Consider the following 8,019-nt stretch of genomic DNA (forward strand, 5'->3'; position numbering starts at 1 on the left):
TCAGTGAAGTTGTGCACAGGATTCTCTCATTATTTAAATAACTTTCTCTAATTTGGTGTTAATCTCCATAGCGGTCAAGATTGCAAGTTACAAGTCTTCTAGGATTCCAATAATGGCATTAACATTTGCTTGCTTTGTGGCTTGAACAAGTTTCTTAATGCTCTGAAGCTCAGTTTACTCAGAAGAATTGGAATACCAATATCTACCTGATAAGGCTATAGAGAGTATTAAATATTCCAATGATTTTAAAGTCCTCAACAGAGTCTCTGGTACGCAGATAGCTACACACAAATGACAGTTTTTATCCTTATATTCCTTATTCTAATTGTTACCTAATAATCCCTTCCTTCTTATTTTTTGGATTAGATTTGACATTTCATATGTGCTTTTTCTTCCTAAAGGAATAAGTCTTTGAGTTTATGTACTTATTCTACTGTTCCTGTGTTTAATCTACTATATACTCAACATTTAACTGTTAGTTCTTTTTCTGCTTTTTGTAGATACATTTGTTATTCTTTAAAAAAATTTACATTAATATTTTATGAGAGAGCCAAGTTTGTATAAAATTTTTACATTATCTTGGCATAATAAATTTTCCCACAAATGATTTTTGTGATGTATTTTTAAATTTTTGATTTCTAAAATTAGTATACAGTGTTTTATTCTGTTACTCTTTATCTAGCTTCTATTATTCTCAAATTTTACTTCTTATTTTCTGTACTCTGTGTTTAAGAAATATTTGTAATGATCTGAATTTCCCTCTGAATACAGTTTTAGCATTTCATTGATTTTAAACATTTATTCTCTAATTTCAATTTTGCCACAGAAGTTATTGAATATAATATTTTATTTTATTGTTTCATTTTTCTTCTGTCTTCTTAGCAAACTTCTCATGTTCAGTGACTCAATTTTCTTAAGTTGTTTTTTTCAAATTTTAAGTTCAGGAGAAGTTCAGGTTTGTTATACAGGTGAACTTGCATTTTGGGGGTTTGTTGTACATGTTATTTCATCACCCAAGTATTAAGCCTAATATCCATTAGTTACTATTCCTGATCCTCTCACTCCTCCCAGCCTCCACCCTCATATAGGCCCCAGTGTCTGTTGTTCCCCTCTTGGTGTCCATGTGTTCTCATTATTTAGCTCCAACTTATAAGTGAGAACATGCAGTATTTGGTTTTTTGTTCCTGCATTAGTTTGCTGAGGATAAGGCCTCCAGCTCGAGGTATGTTCCTGTAAACATTCCTGCAAAGAGTATAATCTCTCTTTTTTAGTGGATGCATAGTATTTCATGGTGTAACTGTACCACATTTTCTTTTTTTCACTTTCACTTTTATGTTTCGTGGTACATGTGCAGGATGTGCAGGTTTGTTACATAGGTAAATGTGTGCCATGGTGGTTTGCTGCACATATCAACCCATCACCTAGGTATTAAGCACAGCATCGATTAGCTATTCTTCTTGATGCTCTTCCTCTCCACTCCCAATAGGCCTGCAGTGTGTGTTGTTCTCCTCCATGTGTTCTCATTGTTCAGCTCCAACTTATAAGTGAGAACATGTGGTTGCTGGTTTTCTGTTCTGGCATTCGTTTGCTGAGGATAATGGCTTCCAGCTCCATCCATGTGACTGTAAAGGGCATGATGTTATTCCTTTTTATGGCTGCATAGTATTCCATAGTGTATGCTTACCACCTTGTCTCTGTCTAGTCTATCATTGATGGACATTTGGGTTGATTCCATGTCTTTGATATTGTGAATACTGCTGCAGTGAGCATACTTGTGATTATATCTTTAAAATAGATTATTTTCTATTCTTTTGGGTATATGCCCAACTAATGGGATTACTGGGCATCAAATACCAATGGGTCAAATGGCATTTCTGCCTTTAGATCTTTGAGGAACCCACCACACTGTTTTCCATAGTGGTTGAACTAATTTACACTTTCACCAACAGTGTAAAAGCCTTTCTTTTTCTCCACAACCTCACCAGCATCTGTGAGTTCTGGACTCTTAGTATTCACCATTCTGACTCGCAAGAGATGGTATCTCATTGTGGTTTTGAATTGCATTTCTTTAAGGATCAGTGATGTTGAACTTTTTTCATATGTTTATTGGCCACATGAATATCTTCTTTTGAGAAGAATCTCTTTATGTCCTTTGCCCACATTTTAATGGTTTTGTTTTTCTTGTTAATTTATTTCACTTCCTTGTAGACTCTGGATATTAAATCTTTGTCAGATAAATAGATTGCAAAACTGTTCTCCCACCTGTAGGTTTTCTGTTCACTCTGATTATAGTTTCTTTTGCTGTTCAGAAGCTCTTTGGTTTAATTAGATCCCATTTGTAAATTTTTGCTTCTGTTGCAATTGTTTCTGGCATTTTCATTATGAAATCTTTGCTGTGCATATGTCCTCAATGATATTGTCCAGATTTTCTTCTAAGGTTTTGCAGTTTTGTGTTTTACATTTAAGTCTTTTATCCATCTTGAGTTGATTTTTGTGTAAGGTGTAAGGAAGTGGTCTAGTTTCAATTTTCTGCATATGGCTAGTCAGTTCTTTCAGCACCATTTATTAAATAGGAAATTCTTTTGTCATTGCTTGTTTTTGTCAGGTTTATCAAAGATCAGATGTACCACATTTTCTTTCTCCAATCTACTATTGATGGGCATTTAGACTGACTCCATGTCTTTGCTATTGTGAATAGTGTGCAACTTTATGAAAGAATGATTTATATATTTTTTGTATATATACCAAGTAATGGGATGGCTGGGTTGAATGGAATTTATGTTTTTAGGTCTCTGAGTAACCTACACACTGTCTTCCATAATGGTTGAACTAATTTACTCTCCTACCAACAATATGTAAGCCTTCCTTTTTCTCCAAAACCTCACCAACATCTGTTATTTTTTGACTTTTTAATGGTAGCCATTCTGACTGGTGTGAGATGGTATCTAATTGTGGCTTTGATTTGCATTTCTCTAATGATCATTGATGTTGAGATTATTTTCATATGCTTATGGGCTGCATGCATATCTTTTTTTCAAAAGTGTCTGTTTATGCCCTTTGCCCATTTTTAATGGGGTTGTTTGTTTTTTCTTGTAAATTTGTTTAAGTTTCTTACAGGTGCTGGATAATAGACCTTTGTCAGATGCATGATTTGTAAAAATTTTCTTCCATTCTGTAGGTTATCTATTCACTCTGTTGATAATTTTATCTGCTGTGCAGAAGCACTTTAGTTAACTAGATTTAATTTGTCAAATTTTGCTTTTGTTGCAATTGCTTTTGGCATCTTTGTCATGAAATCTTTTCCATTCTTATGTTCAGAGTGGTATTGCCTATCAAAGAAATCAGAGATGACACAAACAAATGGAAAAACATTCCATGCTTATGGATAAGAATAAATATTAAAATGGTCATATTGCCCAAAGCAATTTATAGATTCAATGCTATTCTTATTAAACCACCAATGACATTCTCCACAGAACTAGAAAAAACTATTTTAAAATTCATATGGAATCAAAAAAGAGCTCGAATAGCCAAGGCACTTCTAAGCAAAAAGAACAATGCTGGAGGCATTATGATACCCATATTCAAAATATATTACAGGATGACAGTAACTAAAGCAGCATGGTACTGGTACAAAATAGACACATAAACCAATGGAACAGAATCAAGAACCCAGAAATAAGGCCACACACCTATAACTGTTGGACCTTCAAGAAACCTGACAAAAATAAGCAATAGGGAAAAGACTCCCTATTCAATAAATGGGGCTGAGATGTCTGGCTATGTGCAGAAATTTGAAACTGGACCCCTTCTTTATGCCATATTCAAAAATTAACTCAGGATGGATTAAAGACTTAAATGTAAAGCCCCCAAAACTACAAAAACCCTGAAAGACAACCTAGGCAATACCATTCTGTCCTAAGGTTTAATTTTACAACTGCCTCCAATGTAGATTAGTTGTTACATTGTGGCTTTCGAATATCTGAAATTCTTCTTTATCACACCTATATTTCTCTTCATATTATTCTGTTACTTTTAATTTCAATATTTTCTCTTTATACATTCTTTTCTCAGTTTTATAAAGGCCAAGTCTTCTTTTACTCTTCCTAGAATGTCGACAAGTTCCAAACATTTTCTTTTAGCTACTTCTGTAATACCTTTTCTAAAACTGTTCTTTGATCCTACAGAAGGCAGTTTATTTTGCTTTACTTTATTTTTTCTCCAGATTTCATTTTAAATTTTTGTTTACCTTTTTGCATTTTTGACTAGGTAAAATAGATCCATACTTGTTCAATATAGTGGGCATTGATTCTTTGCTTAAATCTGCAAGTGGAGGTGTATTAACAGCCACAGATTCCATTATATTTCTAGTTAATAGAAGAATTTCATCTCTTTTCCATTGTCTATGAATCTTTTTTCAACTTCTTCTGCATGGTACACTAAACTGATGTCTGTATAGTACTTAATTCCAGAATAAACTATTATAAGGGCTCCCTTTTCTGCTTTTCTTTATGGTTAAATATAGGCATGCAATCCTTAACATTTATTGCTTCACTGCTAGTTTCCCCTTATCTTTTACTTAAGCGTTTTCTGAAATTTGGAGTATCTTCCAGGTGATACAATCCTCTAGACCTGCATTCTTTAGAGGGCCCAGCTATAGTTCATTTCCAACCATATCCAAACCCACAGGGGTAGAAGTCTATATGTTCAACAGGAAGTATACACCTGTAGTCCACACATTTCCTTGTAAAACACACCAAGGGCACCTGGACCATCACTAACAGTTGTTCGCTTCTTCTTTTTTTTATGTTTTATTGTAGCCATCTGAAGAGGTGCCAGACACTATCTCGTTAATGTTTTGACTTCCCCTATGATTATTGATGCTGAGCATCTTACCATATACCTGTGGGCCATTTGTTTGTCTTCTTTAGAGAAATTTTTGTTCAAATAGTTCGTACTTTTTTTTATCAGGGTTTCTGGTGTTGTATTGCATTATTTTTCTTTTTTGCTATTTGAGTTGATGGAGTTCCTTACATATTTGAGATATTAAACCCTTATCAGATGAATGGTTCACAAGTTTTTTCTTCCATTCCATAAGTTGCCTTTTACTCTGTTGATTGTTTCCTTTGCTGTTCAGAAAAATTACAGTTTGGTTTAGTCCCAGTTATGTATTTTTTCTTTTTCTTTTTTGGCTGTGTTTTTTGTGTCGTATTCAAGAAGTCATTACCAAGATCAATGTTATAAGGGGTTTTCTCCATTTTCTCTTAGGAATTTGGTAGTTTCAAGTCTTTACATTTAACCCATTGTGAGTTGGTTTTTGTGTGTGATATAAAGTAAGAGTCCAATTTTATTCTTTTTCCAAATTCCGCTTATTAAAGAGACTATCATTTCCCCATTATGTGTTCTTGGCACCTTTGTCAAAGATCAGTTTACTGTTTATTTGTGGATATACATGGTATGGTATATGTGCATATTTACTTCTCAGCTCTCTATTCTGTTCCATTGGTCCATATGTCTGTCTTATACCAGTATCATGCTGTTTTATTTACTTTCATTTTATAATACATTGTGAAATCAGAAAAATTTATGCCTCTAGGTTTGTTCTTTTCTTGAGACCATTTTGGCAATTGGGTCTTTTGTGGTTTCATATTAATTTTTGAATTTTTTTTTCTGTTTCTGAAAAAAAACTGTCAATGGGATTTTGATAGGGATTGCACTGAATCTGTAAGTCATATTTAGTAATATGGATATTTTAACAATGTTGAATTTTCCAGTCAATGAACACACAATGTCTTTTTGTTTATTAGTGTGTGTTTTAATTTCTTTTATCAATATTTCATTGTTTTAATGTATAAGTATTTCAGCTCCTTATTTAAGTTTATTCCTTAGTATTTTATTTTTTATATCATTGTAAATGGGGTTGTTTTCTTAATTTCTTTTCTGGCTATTCATTGTTAATATATAGAAGTACAACTGTTTTCTGTATGTTGATTTTGTATGAGCCAACTTTTTTTGACTTTGGTTTCTAATTCTATGTTTTTTATATTTTGAGTGTGTATGTAAAATCTTTAGGGGTTTATACAGATAAGGTCATGCTGTGTATAAACAGAGTTAATTTTATTGCTTCCTTTCTGATTTGGAGACATTTTATTTCTTTTTCACCCCTAATTGCTCTGGCTAGGACTTTCAGTACGATGTCACACGAGTAGGCATCCTTGTCTTATTCCCGATCCTAGACGAGAAGCTTTCCATTTTTCACCATTGTGAAAAACATTAACCGTGGGGTTTTTATATATGACCTGTATTGTGTTGAGGTTATTTTCTTATCTTCTTGTTTTTTTGAGAGTTTTTAATCATGAAAAAGTGTTGAAATTTTTGTCTTTCATGCCCACAGATGGAGATGGGTGTTTTTGAGAGTTTTTAATCACAAAAAAGTGTTGAAATTTGTGTGTTTCATCCCCACAGACGGAGATGGGTGTTGTGAGATGGTGGTGGGCTACACAGATTGTGTGGTGTGAGCTTTCTGCTGGGAGGAGCTAGGTGAGGGTCCCAAACGTCTGGCAAGGCAGCTGGTGTCCCTCAAAAAAATGGATGCTGGAGGGTCAGGTGGACACCCTCTTGGTTGACTCTGGGACCACTAGATGTTCCTAAACTGATGGTGTCTCAGCCAGGTTGTGCTTGTGCAGTTCTACTGTGTACCCAGTAAAAGGACACTGGATCCCCTTCTGCCTCTGAAGGGCCCACAGATGGCATTAGGGAGACCCCAGCTGACCAAGATGTGGTCCTGCACCAGACATCCGGCCATATCTACAAGTATGTCTCCACTCACCTAATTGGCAACATCAAACAAGGCCGCAGCACTGAGAGTGGCAGCTCTGGCCTCTTTGCTCTGTGTATGGGATGCTGAAGCTCATGGAGGAAGCAGACAAGCTTCTGTGACCTGCGCAAGTGGATCACCAGCTCTTTGCTCTGGAGAAATTGGGTGTCACTGGCAATGGGCATGAAGAGGTAGTTGCATGCTAGGATGGACAGACATATATGATTGATGACAACCACACCGTCCTCCACTTCCAAGTAGATGAAAATATTCGTGCCTTCTGTGTAGGCCTGTATGCCTGCAAAGAGGGCCACAATAGCCCCTGCCTCCTATAGGTGACTTTCAACCAGAAGATCTCTGTGTACTGGGAGGTACAGCTGGAGCAGATGGAGTCTACCAATCTGCTGAAACTGCTGGAGACCAAGCTGGAGTACCACAGCCTGCTGCAGGTGCTGGGCGTGGATCCCGACAACCTCCCTGTGTCTCATGCCCTGCTTCACCAAATGCTCTACCCCATGGACCAGCCACCACAGTGTGTTCCCTCCAGCCTTGAGGATTCCACCTAGCTGTACTTGCCTCATAGCTGGTGGAGGATTCTTCTGAACCCTCACCCTACCCCCTAAAGGTATCTGTGGTATTGGCAGGATAGGGAGTGTGCATTATAGAAGTGCAGGGCTTGACTCTGGGCATGAAAGATAGCGGCAGTCTTAGGGTGACCACAAGCTATAGACCTCATGGTCTTTTTGGTGAAAGAAGAAACAAATTGACCCTCTGCCCATTTTCTTATGGACCTCACTCATCACACCAGCAGGGTTGTAGGATTCTGGCCTTGTTCCAATCATCTGGGACATGTTCGACTCCTGACTCTCACTGTGTAGAAAACAAGAGACTTGTTTGTGTGGCCCCAACACCCATAAGGAAACCAGGCTTTAGGCCCAGGGGAGCAGTGGAGTTAATGGCTCCACCCCATCTTAAGCTCTGCCTTTCATGGCAGATTTCAAAGTTTTTGATATTAGTAACTGTTAAAGGAATGGCAAACTGTTTTGTTTTGAAGGGTCTTTCAGCACCATGTACAGTCTGGTCTTACCTATGCTAACAACCTTGAGATGATTTTCCTCCATTTACCAAAGCAGCTGGGTAATTTCTTCCATTTACCAAGCAGTTCTTTCTCATGTTGCCATATTCTTCAGGTATTAGTCAGC

At 36.5% G+C, this 8,019-nt stretch overlaps 1 pseudogene; it reads left to right on the top strand.

The window, feature by feature from the left end:
- The first annotated feature begins 6,470 nt into the window (after positions 1–6,470).
- Positions 6,471–7,383, top strand: LOC100403266 (KICSTOR complex protein ITFG2 pseudogene; annotated as a pseudogene).
- Positions 7,384–8,019: the final 636 nt, after the last annotated feature.

This window comes from Callithrix jacchus, chromosome 2 (assembly GCF_049354715.1).
Source record: "Callithrix jacchus isolate 240 chromosome 2, calJac240_pri, whole genome shotgun sequence".
In the NCBI taxonomy this organism is placed as follows: domain Eukaryota; kingdom Metazoa; phylum Chordata; class Mammalia; order Primates; family Cebidae; genus Callithrix; species Callithrix jacchus.